Source organism: Oncorhynchus kisutch, unplaced genomic scaffold (genome assembly GCF_002021735.2).
Source record: "Oncorhynchus kisutch isolate 150728-3 unplaced genomic scaffold, Okis_V2 Okis06b-Okis10b_hom, whole genome shotgun sequence".
NCBI lineage: Eukaryota > Metazoa > Chordata > Actinopteri > Salmoniformes > Salmonidae > Oncorhynchus > Oncorhynchus kisutch.
Window position 1 is genome coordinate 17,768,170 of NW_022261983.1, and position 15,000 is coordinate 17,783,169.

Consider the following 15,000-nt stretch of genomic DNA (forward strand, 5'->3'; position numbering starts at 1 on the left):
AATTCGTTGATATATATGTTGAAGAGGGTGGGGCTTAAGCTGCATCCCTGTCTAACCCCACGACCCTGTGTGAAGAAATGTGTGTGTTTTTTGCCAATTTTAACCGCACACTTGTTGTTTGTGTACATGGATTTTATAATGTCGTATGTTTTACCCCCAACACCGCTTTCCATCAGTTTGTATAGCAGACCCTCATGCCAGATTGAGTCGAAGGCTTTTTTGAAATCAACAAAGCATGAGAAGACTTTGCCTTTGTTTTGGTTTGTTTGATTGTCAATTAGGGTGTGCAGGGTGAATACGTGGTCTGTTGTACGGTAATTTGGTAAAAAGCCAATTTGACATTTGCTCAGTACATTGTTTTCATTGAGGAAATGTACGAGTCTGCTGTTAATAATAATGCAGAGGATTTTCCCGAGGTTACTGTTGACACATATTCCACGGTAGTTATTGGGGTCAAATTTGTCTCCACTTTTGTGGATTGGGGTGATCAGTCCTTGGTTCCAAATATTGGGGAAGATGCCAGAGCTAAGTATGATGTTAAAGAGTTTTAGTATAGCCAATTGGAATTTGTTGTCTGTATATTTGATCATTTCATTGAGGATACCATCAACACCACAGGCCTTTTTGGGTTGGAGGGTTTTTATTTTGTCCTGTAACCCTTTCAATGTAATTGGAGAATCCAGTGGGTTCTGGTAGTCTTTAATAGTTGATTCTAAAATCTGTGTTTGATCATGTATATGTTTTTGCTCTTTATTCTTTGTTATAGAGCCAAAAAGATAGGAGAAGTGGTTTACCCATACATCTCCATTTTGGATAGATAATTCTTCGTGTTGTTGTTTGTTTAGTGTTTTCCAATTTTCCCAGAAGTGGTTAGAGTCTATGGATTCTTCAATTGCATTGAGCTGATTTCTGACATGCTGTTCCTTCTTTTTCCGTAGTGTATCTCTCTCTCTCTCTCCTTATCGCTCTGTCTCTCTGGATCGTTATCTGTTCCAGTTCTTCTGATGGAAACAGGTCTATCTAGATAATATAATGGTGTGTTGTTGACATGGAAACAGGTCTATCTAGATAATATAATGGTGTGTTGTTGACATGGAAACAGGTCTATCTAGATAATATAATGGTGTGTTGTTGACATGGAAACAGGTCTATCTAGATAATATAATGGTGTGTTGTTGACATGGAAACAGGTCTATCTAGATAATATAATGGTGTGTTGTTGACATGGAAACAGGTCTATCTAGATAATATAATGGTGTGTTGTTGACATGGAAACAGGTCTATCTAGATAATATAATGGTGTGTTGTTGACATGGAAACAGGTCTATCTAGATAATAGAATGGTGTGTTGTTGACATGGAAACAGGTCTATCTAGATAATATAATGGTGTGTTGTTGACATGGAAACAGGTCTATCTAGATAATAGAATGGTGTGTTGTTGACATGGAAACAGGTCTATCTAGATAATATAATGGTGTGTTGTTGACATGGAAACAGGTCTATCTAGATAATAGAATGGTGTGTTGTAGACATGGAAACAGTTCTATCTAGATAATAGAATGGTGTGTTGTTGACATGGAAACAGGTCTATCTAGATAATAGAATGGTGTGTTGTTGACATGGAAACAGGTCTATCTAGATAATAGAATGGTGTGTTGTTGACATGGAAACAGGTCTATCTAGATAATAGAATGGTGTGTTGTTGACATGGAAACAGGTCTATCTAGATAATAGAATGGTGTGTTGTTGACATGGAAACAGGTCTATCTATATAATAGAATGGTGTGTTGTTGACATGGAAACAGGTCTATCTAGATAATAGAATGGTGTGTTGTTGACATGGAAACAGTTCTATCTAGATAATATAATGGTGTGTTGTAGAGGTTGACATGGAAACAGGTCTATCTAGATAATAGAATGGTGTGTTGTTGACATGGAAACAGGTCTATCTAGATAATAGAATGGTGTGTTGTTGACATGGAAACAGGTCTATCTAGATAATAGAATGGTGTGTTGTTGACATGGAAACAGGTCTATCTAGATAATAGAATGGTGTGTTGTTGACATGGAAACAGGTCTATCTAGATAATAGAATGGTGTGTTGTTGACATGGAAACAGGTCTATCTAGATAATAGAATGGTGTGTTGTTGACATGGAAACAGGTCTATCTAGATAATAGAATGGTGTGTTGTTGACATGGAAACAGGTCTATCTAGATAATAGAATGGTGTGTTGTTGACATGGAAACAGGTCTATCTAGATAATAGAATGGTGTGTTGTTGACATGGAAACAGGTCTATCTAGATAATAGAATGGTGTGTTGTTGACATGGAAACAGGTCTGTCTAGATAACAGAATAGTGTGTTGTAGAGGTTGACATGGAAACAGGTCTGTCTAGATAACAGAATAGTGTGTTGTAGAGGTTGACATGGAAACAGGTCTATCTAGATAATAGAATGGTGTGTTGTAGAGGCTGACATGGAAACAGTTCTATCTAGATAATAGAATGGTGTGTTGTAGAGGTTGACATGGAAACAGGTCTATCTAGATAATAGAATGGTGTGTTGTTGACATGGAAACAGGTCTATCTATATAATAGAATGGTGTGTTGAGGACATGGAAACAGGTCTATCTAGATAATAGAATGGTGTGTTGTTGACATGGAAACAGTTCTATCTAGATAATAGAATGGTGTGTTGTAGAGGTTGACATGGAAACAGGTCTATCTAGATAATATAATGGTGTGTTGTAGAGGTTGACATGGAAACAGGTCTATCTAGATAATAGAATGGTGTGTTGTAGAGGTTGACATGGAAACAGGTCTATCTAGATAATAGAATGGTGTGTTGTAGAGGTTGACATGGAAACAGGTCTATCTAGATAATAGAATGGTGTGTTGTTGACATGGAAACAGGTCTATCTAGATAATAGAATGGTGTGTTGTTGACATGGAAACAGGTCTGTCTAGATAATAGAATGGTGTGTTGTAGAGGTTGACATGGAAACAGGTCTGTCTAGATAATAGAATGGTGTGTTGTTGACATGGAAACAGGTCTATCTAGATAATAGAATGGTGTGTTGTTGACATGGAAACAGGTCTGTCTAGATAATAGAATGGTGTGTTGTTGAGGTTGACATGGAAACAGGTCTATCGAGATAATAGAATGGTGTGTTGTAGAGGTTGACATGGAAACAGGTCTGTCTAGATAATAGAATGGTGTGTTGTTGACATGGAAACAGGTCTATCTATATAATAGAATGGTGTGTTGTAGAGGCTGACATGGAAACAGGTCTGTCTAGATAATAGAATGGTGTGTTGTTGACATGGAAACAGGTCTATCTATATAATAGAATGGTGTGTTGTAGAGGTTGACATGGAAACAGGTCTGTCTAGATAATAGAATGGTGTGTTGTTGACATGGAAACAGGTCTATCTAGATAATATAATGGTGTGTTGTTGAGGCTGACATGGAAACAGGTCTATCTAGATAATAGAATGGTGTGTTGTAGAGGCTGACATGGAAACAGGTCTATCTAGATAATATAATGGTGTGTTGTTGAGGCTGACATGGAAACAGGTCTATCTAGATAATAGAATGGTGTGTTGTTGACATGGAAACAGGTCTATCTATATAATAGAATGGTGTGTTGTAGAGGCTGACATGGAAACAGGTCTGTCTAGATAATAGAATGGTGTGTTGTTGACATGGAAACAGGTCTATCTAGATAATAGAATGGTGTGTTGTAGAGGTTGACATGGAAACAGGTCTGTCTAGATAATAGAATGGTGTGTTGTTGACATGGAAACAGGTCTATCTATATAATAGAATGGTGTGTTGTAGAGGCTGACATGGAAACAGGTCTGTCTAGATAATAGAATGGTGTGTTGTTGACATGGAAACAGGTCTATCTAGATAATAGAATGGTGTGTTGTAGAGGTTGACATGGAAACAGGTCTATCTAGATAATAGAATGGTGTGTTGTAGAGGCTGACATGGAAACAGGTCTATCTAGATAATATAATGGTGTGTTGTAGAGGCTGACATGGAAACAGGTCTATCTATATAATAGAATAGTGTGTTGTTGACATGGAAACAGGTCTATCTATATAATAGAATGGTGTGTTGTAGAGGTTGACATGGAAACAGGTCTATCTAGATAATAGAATGGTGTGTTGTAGAGGTTGACATGGAAACAGGTCTGTCTAGATAATAGAATGGTGTGTTGTAGAGGTTGACATGGGAACAGGTCTGTCTAGATAATAGAATGGTGTGTTGTTGACATGGAAACAGGTCTATCTAGATAATATAATGGTGTGTTGTTGACATGGAAACAGGTCTATCTAGATAATATAATGGTGTGTTGTTGACATGGAAACAGGTCTATCTAGATAATATAATGGTGTGTTGTTGACATGGAAACAGGTCTATCTAGATAATATAATGGTGTGTTGTTGACATGGAAACAGGTCTATCTAGATAATAGAATGGTGTGTTGTTGACATGGAAACAGGTCTATCTAGATAATAGAATGGTGTGTTGTTGACATGGAAACAGGTCTATCTAGATAATAGAATGGTGTGTTGTTGACATGGAAACAGGTCTATCTAGATAATAGAATGGTGTGTTGTTGACATGGAAACAGGTCTATCTAGATAATAGAATGGTGTGTTGTTGACATGGAAACAGGTCTATCTAGATAATAGAATGGTGTGTTGTTGACATGGAAACAGGTCTATCTAGATAATAGAATGGTGTGTTGTTGACATGGAAACAGGTCTATCTAGATAATAGAATGGTGTGTTGTTGACATGGAAACAGGTCTGTCTAGATAACAGAATAGTGTGTTGTAGAGGTTGACATGGAAACAGGTCTGTCTAGATAACAGAATAGTGTGTTGTAGAGGTTGACATGGAAACAGGTCTATCTAGATAATAGAATGGTGTGTTGTAGAGGCTGACATGGAAACAGTTCTATCTAGATAATAGAATGGTGTGTTGTAGAGGTTGACATGGAAACAGGTCTATCTAGATAATAGAATGGTGTGTTGTTGACATGGAAACAGGTCTATCTATATAATAGAATGGTGTGTTGAGGACATGGAAACAGGTCTATCTAGATAATAGAATGGTGTGTTGTTGACATGGAAACAGTTCTATCTAGATAATAGAATGGTGTGTTGTAGAGGTTGACATGGAAACAGGTCTATCTAGATAATATAATGGTGTGTTGTAGAGGTTGACATGGAAACAGGTCTATCTAGATAATAGAATGGTGTGTTGTAGAGGTTGACATGGAAACAGGTCTATCTAGATAATAGAATGGTGTGTTGTAGAGGTTGACATGGAAACAGGTCTATCTAGATAATAGAATGGTGTGTTGTTGACATGGAAACAGGTCTATCTAGATAATAGAATGGTGTGTTGTTGACATGGAAACAGGTCTGTCTAGATAATAGAATGGTGTGTTGTAGAGGTTGACATGGAAACAGGTCTGTCTAGATAATAGAATGGTGTGTTGTTGACATGGAAACAGGTCTATCTAGATAATAGAATGGTGTGTTGTTGACATGGAAACAGGTCTGTCTAGATAATAGAATGGTGTGTTGTTGAGGTTGACATGGAAACAGGTCTATCGAGATAATAGAATGGTGTGTTGTAGAGGTTGACATGGAAACAGGTCTGTCTAGATAATAGAATGGTGTGTTGTTGACATGGAAACAGGTCTATCTATATAATAGAATGGTGTGTTGTAGAGGCTGACATGGAAACAGGTCTGTCTAGATAATAGAATGGTGTGTTGTTGACATGGAAACAGGTCTATCTATATAATAGAATGGTGTGTTGTAGAGGTTGACATGGAAACAGGTCTGTCTAGATAATAGAATGGTGTGTTGTTGACATGGAAACAGGTCTATCTAGATAATATAATGGTGTGTTGTTGAGGCTGACATGGAAACAGGTCTATCTAGATAATAGAATGGTGTGTTGTAGAGGCTGACATGGAAACAGGTCTATCTAGATAATATAATGGTGTGTTGTTGAGGCTGACATGGAAACAGGTCTATCTAGATAATAGAATGGTGTGTTGTTGACATGGAAACAGGTCTATCTATATAATAGAATGGTGTGTTGTAGAGGCTGACATGGAAACAGGTCTGTCTAGATAATAGAATGGTGTGTTGTTGACATGGAAACAGGTCTATCTAGATAATAGAATGGTGTGTTGTAGAGGTTGACATGGAAACAGGTCTGTCTAGATAATAGAATGGTGTGTTGTTGACATGGAAACAGGTCTATCTATATAATAGAATGGTGTGTTGTAGAGGCTGACATGGAAACAGGTCTGTCTAGATAATAGAATGGTGTGTTGTTGACATGGAAACAGGTCTATCTAGATAATAGAATGGTGTGTTGTAGAGGTTGACATGGAAACAGGTCTATCTAGATAATAGAATGGTGTGTTGTAGAGGCTGACATGGAAACAGGTCTATCTAGATAATATAATGGTGTGTTGTAGAGGCTGACATGGAAACAGGTCTATCTATATAATAGAATAGTGTGTTGTTGACATGGAAACAGGTCTATCTATATAATAGAATGGTGTGTTGTAGAGGTTGACATGGAAACAGGTCTATCTAGATAATAGAATGGTGTGTTGTAGAGGTTGACATGGAAACAGGTCTGTCTAGATAATAGAATGGTGTGTTGTAGAGGTTGACATGGGAACAGGTCTGTCTAGATAATAGAATGGTGTGTTGTTGACATGGAAACAGGTCTATCTAGATAATATAATGGTGTGTTGTTGACATGGAAACAGGTCTATCTAGATAATATAATGGTGTGTTGTTGACATGGAAACAGGTCTATCTAGATAATATAATGGTGTGTTGTTGACATGGAAACAGGTCTATCTAGATAATATAATGGTGTGTTGTTGACATGGAAACAGGTCTATCTAGATAATAGAATGGTGTGTTGTTGACATGGAAACAGGTCTATCTAGATAATATAATGGTGTGTTGTTGACATGGAAACAGGTCTATCTAGATAATAGAATGGTGTGTTGTTGACATGGAAACAGGTCTATCTAGATAATATAATGGTGTGTTGTTGACATGGAAACAGGTCTATCTAGATAATAGAATGGTGTGTTGTAGACATGGAAACAGTTCTATCTAGATAATAGAATGGTGTGTTGTTGACATGGAAACAGGTCTATCTAGATAATAGAATGGTGTGTTGTTGACATGGAAACAGGTCTATCTAGATAATAGAATGGTGTGTTGTTGACATGGAAACAGGTCTATCTAGATAATAGAATGGTGTGTTGTTGACATGGAAACAGGTCTATCTAGATAATAGAATGGTGTGTTGTTGACATGGAAACAGGTCTATCTATATAATAGAATGGTGTGTTGTTGACATGGAAACAGGTCTATCTAGATAATAGAATGGTGTGTTGTTGACATGGAAACAGTTCTATCTAGATAATATAATGGTGTGTTGTAGAGGTTGACATGGAAACAGGTCTATCTAGATAATAGAATGGTGTGTTGTTGACATGGAAACAGGTCTATCTAGATAATAGAATGGTGTGTTGTTGACATGGAAACAGGTCTATCTAGATAATAGAATGGTGTGTTGTTGACATGGAAACAGGTCTATCTAGATAATATAATGGTGTGTTGTTGACATGGAAACAGGTCTATCTAGATAATAGAATGGTGTGTTGTTGACATGGAAACAGGTCTATCTAGATAATATAATGGTGTGTTGTTGACATGGAAACAGGTCTATCTAGATAATAGAATGGTGTGTTGTAGACATGGAAACAGTTCTATCTAGATAATAGAATGGTGTGTTGTTGACATGGAAACAGGTCTATCTAGATAATAGAATGGTGTGTTGTTGACATGGAAACAGGTCTATCTAGATAATAGAATGGTGTGTTGTTGACATGGAAACAGGTCTATCTAGATAATAGAATGGTGTGTTGTTGACATGGAAACAGGTCTATCTAGATAATAGAATGGTGTGTTGTTGACATGGAAACAGGTCTATCTATATAATAGAATGGTGTGTTGTTGACATGGAAACAGGTCTATCTAGATAATAGAATGGTGTGTTGTTGACATGGAAACAGTTCTATCTAGATAATATAATGGTGTGTTGTAGAGGTTGACATGGAAACAGGTCTATCTAGATAATAGAATGGTGTGTTGTTGACATGGAAACAGGTCTATCTAGATAATAGAATGGTGTGTTGTTGACATGGAAACAGGTCTATCTAGATAATAGAATGGTGTGTTGTTGACATGGAAACAGGTCTATCTAGATAATAGAATGGTGTGTTGTTGACATGGAAACAGGTCTATCTAGATAATAGAATGGTGTGTTGTTGACATGGAAACAGGTCTATCTAGATAATAGAATGGTGTGTTGTTGACATGGAAACAGGTCTATCTAGATAATAGAATGGTGTGTTGTTGACATGGAAACAGGTCTATCTAGATAATAGAATGGTGTGTTGTTGACATGGAAACAGGTCTATCTAGATAATAGAATGGTGTGTTGTTGACATGGAAACAGGTCTATCTAGATAATAGAATGGTGTGTTGTTGACATGGAAACAGGTCTATCTAGATAATAGAATGGTGTGTTGTTGACATGGAAACAGGTCTGTCTAGATAACAGAATAGTGTGTTGTAGAGGTTGACATGGAAACAGGTCTGTCTAGATAACAGAATAGTGTGTTGTAGAGGTTGACATGGAAACAGGTCTATCTAGATAATAGAATGGTGTGTTGTAGAGGCTGACATGGAAACAGTTCTATCTAGATAATAGAATGGTGTGTTGTAGAGGTTGACATGGAAACAGGTCTATCTAGATAATAGAATTGTGTGTTGTTGACATGGAAACAGGTCTATCTAGATAATAGAATGGTGTGTTGTTGACATGGAAACAGGTCTATCTAGATAATAGAATGGTGTGTTGTTGACATGGAAACAGGTCTATCTAGATAATAGAATGGTGTGTTGTAGAGGTTGACATGGAAACAGGTCTATCTAGATAATATAATGGTGTGTTGTAGAGGTTGACATGGAAACAGGTCTATCTAGATAATAGAATGGTGTGTTGTAGAGGTTGACATGGAAACAGGTCTATCTAGATAATAGAATGGTGTGTTGTAGAGGTTGACATGGAAACAGGTCTATCTAGATAATAGAATGGTGTGTTGTTGACATGGAAACAGGTCTATCTAGATAATAGAATGGTGTGTTGTTGACATGGAAACAGGTCTGTCTAGATAATAGAATGGTGTGTTGTAGAGGTTGACATGGAAACAGGTCTGTCTAGATAATAGAATGGTGTGTTGTTGACATGGAAACAGGTCTATCTAGATAATAGAATGGTGTGTTGTTGACATGGAAACAGGTCTGTCTAGATAATAGAATGGTGTGTTGTTGAGGTTGACATGGAAACAGGTCTATCGAGATAATAGAATGGTGTGTTGTAGAGGTTGACATGGAAACAGGTCTGTCTAGATAATAGAATGGTGTGTTGTTGACATGGAAACAGGTCTATCTATATAATAGAATGGTGTGTTGTAGAGGTTGACATGGAAACAGGTCTATCTATATAATAGAATGGTGTGTTGTAGAGGTTGACATGGAAACAGGTCTGTCTAGATAATAGAATGGTGTGTTGTTGACATGGAAACAGGTCTATCTATATAATAGAATGGTGTGTTGTAGAGGCTGACATGGAAACAGGTCTGTCTAGATAATAGAATGGTGTGTTGTTGACATGGAAACAGGTCTATCTATATAATAGAATGGTGTGTTGTAGAGGCTGACATGGAAACAGTTCTATCTAGATAATAGAATGGTGTGTTGTAGAGGTTGACATGGAAACAGGTCTGTCTAGATAATAGAATGGTGTGTTGTAGAGGTTGACATGGAAACAGGTCTATCTAGATAATAGAATGGTGTGTTGTTGACATGGAAACAGGTCTGTCTAGATAATAGAATGGTGTGTTGTTGACATGGAAACAGGTCTATCTAGATAATAGAATGGTGTGTTGTAGAGGTTGACATGGAAACAGGTCTATCTAGATAATAGAATGGTGTGTTGTAGAGGCTGACATGGAAACAGTTCTATCTAGATAATAGAATGGTGTGTTGTAGAGGTTGACATGGAAACAGGTCTATCTAGATAATAGAATGGTGTGTTGTAGAGGTTGACATGGAAACAGGTCTATCTAGATAATAGAATGGTGTGTTGTTGACATGGAAACAGGTCTGTCTAGATAATAGAATGGTGTGTTGTTGACATGGAAACAGGTCTATCTAGATAATAGAATGGTGTATTGTAGAGGTTGACATGGAAACAGGTCTATCTAGATAATAGAATGGTGTGTTGTAGAGGCTGACATGGAAACAGGTCTATCTAGATAATAGAATGGTGTGTTGTAGAGGTTGACATGGAAACAGGCCTATCTAGATAATAGAATGGTGTGTTGTAGAGGTTGACATGGAAACAGGTCTATCTAGATAATAGAATGGTGTGTTGTAGAGGTTGACATGGAATGGGCAGGACAAGAATAGTTATAAGGCTTTTTTGGGGGGGGGTGAAATAAGTCAAATAAAGAGCCAAGGAATGATCCAAAGGAATGATCCAAGGAATGATCCAAGGAATGATCCAAGGGAATGATCCAAGGGAATGAGCCAAGGGAATGAGCCAAGGAATGAGCCAAGGAATGAGCCAAGGAATGAGCCAAGGAATGATCCAAGGAATGATCCAAGGGCATGAGCCAAGGGAATGATCCAAGGAATGATCCAAGGGAATGAGCCAAGGAATGAGCCAAGGAATGAGCCAAGGGACTGATCCAAGGGCATGAGCCAAGGGAATGATCCAAGGAATGATCCAAGGGCATGAGCCAAGGGAATGAGCCAAGGAATGATCCAAGGAATGAGCCAAGGGAATGAGCCAAGGGAATGAGCCAAGGAATGAGCCAAGGATGATCCAAGGGAATGAGCCAAGGAATGAGCCAAGGAATGATCCAAGGAATGATCCAAGGGCATGAGCCAAGGGAATGATCCAAGGAATGATCCAAGGGAATGAGCCAAGGGAATGAGCCAAGGAATGAGCCAAGGGATGATCCAAAGGAATGATCCAAGGGAATGATCCAAGGGAATGAGCCAAGGAATGAACCAAAGGAATGATCCAAGGAAATGAGCCAAGGAATGAGCCAAGGAATGAGCCAAGGAATGAGCCAAGGGAATGAGCCAATGGAATGATCCAAGGGAATGAGCCAAGGAATGAGCCAAGGAATGAGCCAAGGAATGAGCCAAGGAATGATCCAAGGAATGATCCAAGGGCATGAGCCAAGGGAATGATCCAAGGAATGATCCAAGGGAATGAGCCAAGGAATGAGCCAAGGAATGAGCCAAGGGACTGATCCAAGGGCATGAGCCAAGGGAATGATCCAAGGAATGATCCAAGGGCATGAGCCAAGGGAATGAGCCAAGGAATGAGCCAAGGAATGAGCCAAGGGAATGAGCCAAGGGAATGAGCCAAGGAATGAGCCAAGGATGATCCAAGGGAATGAGCCAAGGAATGAGCCAAGGAATGATCCAAGGAATGATCCAAGGGCATGAGCCAATGGAATGATCCAAGGAATGATCCAAGGGAATGAGCCAAGGGAATGAGCCAAGGAATGAGCCAAGGAATGAGCCAAGGGACTGATCCAAGGGAATGAGCCAAGGAATGAACCAAGGAATGAGCCAAGGAATGAGCCAAGGAATGATCCAAGGGCATGAGCCAAGGAATGATCCAAGGGCATGAGCCAAGGAATGAGCCAAGGAATGAGCCAAGGTAATGAGCCAAGGAATGAGCCAAGGGAATGAGCCAAGGAATGAGCCAAGGAATGAGCCAAGGGAATGAGCCAAGGAATGATCCAAGGGCATGAGCCAAGGAATGATCCAAGGGCATGAGTCAAGGAATGAGCCAAGGAATGAGCCAAGGGAATGAGCCAAGGAATGAGCCAAGGAAATGAGCCAAGGAATGATCCAAGGGAATGAGCCAAGGAATGATCCAAGGGAATGAGCCAAGGAATGATCCAAGGGAATGAGCCAAGGAATGATCCAAGGGAATGAGCCAAGGAATGATCCAAGGGAATGAGCCAAGGGCATGAGCCAAGGGAATGAGCCTAGGAATGATCCAAGGAATGATCCAAGGAATGATCCAAGGAATGATCCAAGGAATGATCCAAGGAATGGTCCAAGGGCATGAGCCAAGGGAATGATCCAAGGAATGATCCAAGGGCATGAGCCAAGGGAATGAGCCAAGGAATGAGCCAAGGAATGAGCCAAGGGAATGAGCCAAGGGAATGAGCCAAGGAATGAGCCAAGGAATGATCCAAGGGAATGAGCCAAGGAATGAGCCAAGGAATGATCCAAGGAATGATCCAAGGGCATGCGCCAAGGGAATGATCCAAGGAATGATCCAAGGGAATGAGCCAAGGGAATGAGCCAAGGAATGAGCCAAGGAATGAGCCAAGGGAATGATCCAAGGGAATGAGCCAAGGAATGAACCAAGGAATGATCCAAGGGAATGAGCCAAGGAATGAGCCAAGGGAATGAGCCAAGGAATGATCCAAGGGAATGAGCCAAGTAATGAGCCAAGGAATGATCCAAGGGAATGAGCCAAGGAATGAGCCAAGGTAATGAGCCAAGGAATGAGCCAAGGGAATGAGCCAAGGGGATGAGCCAAGGGGATGAGCCAAGGGAATGAGCCAAGGGAATGAGCCAAGAAATGATCCAAGGGAATGAGCCAAGGGTATGAGCCAAGGGGATAGGCCAAGGGAATGAGCCAAGGGAATGAGCCAAGAAATGATCCAAGGGCATGAGCCAAGAAATGAGCTAAGGAATGATCCAAGGGAATGAGCCAAGGGAATGAGCCAAGGGATTGAGCCAAGGGAATGAGCCAAGGAATGATCCAAGGGAATGAGCCAAGGAATGAGTCACGGAATGATCCAAGGGCATGAGCCAAGGGAGTGAGCCAAGGGGATGAGCCAAGGAGATGAGCCAAAGGAATGAGCCAAGAAATGATCCAAGGGATTGAGCCAAGGAATGAGCTAAGGAATGATCCAAGGGAATGAGCCAAGGAATGATCCAAGGGAATGAGCCAAGGAATGATCCAAGGGAATGATGTTGAAGTTAAATTTGATGGAAGTTGTCTGTCTGTGTCAAGGAAAGAGCCCGAGTACACGGCTAGGTAAATAAAAAAATGCTGTGGTTTAATCAGAGAGTTTAATCGGAGAGCGGGACAAGTGACAGGGACACCTTGTCAACCTCCTAACAGCTTTTACCTCAAGCCCGATTGTTTGCATCTTTCAACTAAACATCTGAGGTTAATAATAAGAGTGAAATAAAAATAGAGTGATTTTACCTGCTAACTCAGGTACATGTTGATGTTGTAAACGTTGACCTCTCAGATTCATGCCGTGGTGCTGTGCTGTAGGACCTCTCAGATTCATGCCGTGGTGCTGTGCTGTAGGACCTCTCAGATTCATGCCGTGGTGCCGTGCTGTAGGACCTCTCAGATTCATGCCGTGGTGCCGTGCTGTAGGACCTCTCAGATTCATGCCGTGGTGCCGTGCTGTAGGAACTCTCAGATTCATGCCGTGCTGTAGGACCTCTCAGATTCATGCCGTGGTGCCGTGCTGTAGGACCTCTCAGATTCATGCCGTGGTGCCGTGCTGTAGGACCTCTCAGATTCATGCCGTGGTGCCGTGCTGTAGGACCTCTCAGATTCATGCCGTGGTGCTGTGCTGTAGGACCTCTCAGATTCATGCCGTGGTGCCGTGCTGTAGGACCTCTCAGATTCATGCCGTGGTGCCGTGCTGTAGGACCTCTCAGATTCATGCCGTGGTGCTGTGCTGTAGGGCCTATCAGATTCCTGCCGTGGTGCCGTGCTGTAGGACCTCTCAGATTCATGCTGTGGTGCCGTGTTGAGCAGACCGTCCTGCTGGGTTCTCTGTCCTCATCCTTCAGCCTTATTAATCAGTCTACAGATAGGTCCTTTCCAATGCTCTCTTATCAAGCCATTTAGATAGGTCCTTCCCAATGCTCTCTTATCAAGCCATTTAGATAGGTCCTTCCCAGTGCTCTCTTATCAAGCCATTTAGATAGGTCCTTCACAATGCTCTCTTATCAAGCCATTTAGATAGGTCCTTCCCAGTGCTCTCTTATCAAGCCATTTAGATAGGTCCTTCCCAATGCTCTCTTATCAAGCCATTTAGATAGGTCCTTCCCAATGCTCTCTTATCAAGCCATTTAGATAGGTCCTTCCCAGTGCTCTCTTATCAAGCCATTTAGATAGGTACTTCCCAGTGCTCTCTAATCAAGCCATTTAGATAGGTCCTTCCCAGTGCTCTCTTATCAAGCCATTTAGATAGGTCCTTCCCAATGCTCTCTTATCAAGCCATTTAGATAGGTCCTTCGCAATGCTCTCTTATCAAGCCATTTAGATAGGTCCTTCCCAATGCTCTCTTATCAAGTCTTTTGGATAGGTCCTTCGCAATGCTCTCTTATCAAGCCATTTAGATAGGTCCTTCCCAATGCTCTCTTATCAAGCCATTTAGATAGGTCCTTCCCAATGCTCTCTTATCAAGCCATTTAGATAGGTCCTTCCCAAAGCCATTTAGATAGGTCCTTCCCAATGCTCTCTTATCAAGCCATTTAGATAGGTCCTTCCCAATGCTCTCTTATCAAGCCATTTAGATAGGTCCTTCCCAATGCTCTCTTATCAAGCCATTTAGATAGGTCCTTCCCAATGCTCTCTTATCAAGCCATTTAGACCTTCAGTCAGTGCATCTAACTAAGATAGGTAAGGCAACCACATATCACAGTCGTTATACATTCCATTCTTTAAATTGATTTTCAATACTTCCTAAACACATGCAAAAGCCTACACATTTCTGAACGCAGAAAA